The following is a 1,603-nucleotide window of genomic DNA, read 5'->3' as shown; positions in this document are numbered from 1 at the left end:
TAAATGTTTCGAGATACAGGATGTTGACGCTATACCAAGATTCGTCGAACAACCACCCCGTTCACATCCATCACGATTACCAATGCGTCGTGGTGCGGTGCTTGGCCAGTCGACAGATCTTTGTCGGTGAAAGTTATAGGTTCTCTGCATACTCTCTTAGGGCTACCTTCGCGTCCGTACACTGTACCTACGTACAAATGCCGAGCCATGTCTTTCAAGTATTAGAGGAGTCGCCTCCCTCTGGCCGCCGACTATCATATTGATGACCGGCCTCTGTCTCCGCCGACTATCACGAATAACGCATCTTTGTCTCCGTAGTCCTCAATATGCACAATCAACAATCTTAAATATTAAGCCGCCTAGCTATGCCATATATTATTTCAAACTTATGAACTTTGGGGTTGCATGCAATAAAAGTATATTTTAAATATACTAATGGTACATTATATATGTATGTAAGGTACTTTCAATATAAAAATAATGTATTTTTAATAGAGTTAATTCCAGCAATGGTCCTCCGACTATGTTGATTTTCCATAATTGGTCCCTGACTTTTAATTTGGATAATTTAGACACTTGACTTTTTAATTCTTTCCAATGTTGGTCCTTCCGGTTAGATGGAAGTTAAATGGATGTTAATTTGAAGGGTAAAAGCGTCTTTTCAAGTAATGTATATTTCCTCTTCGCTCTCCCTGAGGGATGAGCTGGGTGCAGTGTGGGCGGTGCGTGTTATCTGACACTCCAGCCAGGATACCAAAGTATCTATAGTTTTGCTTGCTCTATAATTGTTAATAGTTTACAAAAGAAAAGAATGGGGATTCTTGATCATCTTTCTGATATGTTTGATTGCTCTTCCGGCTGCCACTACCGTCGCCGCTATAAGAAGCGCCGACAACTGCAGGTATATATGTTGTCATGTATTTGTTATATAAATTCTTGATTTTCCGGCGGAGATATAATAACTTTTTATATATGTGAGCAGCGCAGACGGTGGAGATGAGAGTGAAGATGGACTACGAAGGGTGCGAGAGGAAAGTTCAGAGGTCGGTGGAGGGAATGAAGGGGGCGACGCCAACCCCGTTTGAGCCGAAGCAGCACAAGCTCACCGTCGTGGGCTACGTGGATCCAGAGAGGGTGGTGGCTCGCGTGGCTCACCGGACCAGCAAGAAGGTGGAGCTTTGGCACTACGTTCCGTACGACGTCGTCGCGCATCCGTATGCGCCGGGCACGACAAGAAGGCTCCGGCGGGGTACGTCGTCGCTCATCTCCACCGTCTGCGCTGCTCACATATATAAAAAGTTATTATATCGCCGCCGGAAAATCAAGAATTTATATAACAAATACATGACAACATATATACCTGCAGTTGTCGGCGCTTCTTATAGCGACGACGGGTAGTGGCAGCCGGAAGAGCAATCAAACATATCAGAAAGATGATCAAGAATCCCCATTCTTCTCTTGTAAACTATTAACAATTATAGAGCAAGCAAGAAACTATAGATACTTTGGTATCCTGGCTGGAGTGTCAGATAACACTGCACCGCCCACACTGCACCCAGCTCATCCCTCAGGGAGAGCGAAGAGGAAATATACATTACTTGAA

At 44.4% G+C, this 1,603-nt stretch overlaps 1 pseudogene; it reads left to right on the top strand.

Moving 5' to 3' along the window:
* The first annotated feature begins 811 nt into the window (after window positions 1-811).
* Window positions 812-1,295, top strand: LOC109173988 (annotated as a pseudogene).
* The last annotated feature ends 308 nt before the right edge of the window (window positions 1,296-1,603 follow it).

The sequence above is a fragment of the Ipomoea nil genome, unplaced genomic scaffold (genome assembly GCF_001879475.1).
Source record: "Ipomoea nil cultivar Tokyo-kokei standard unplaced genomic scaffold, Asagao_1.1 scaffold0515, whole genome shotgun sequence".
Lineage (NCBI taxonomy): Eukaryota > Viridiplantae > Streptophyta > Magnoliopsida > Solanales > Convolvulaceae > Ipomoea > Ipomoea nil.
This window is presented reverse-complemented; position numbering and strand designations above follow the sequence as displayed.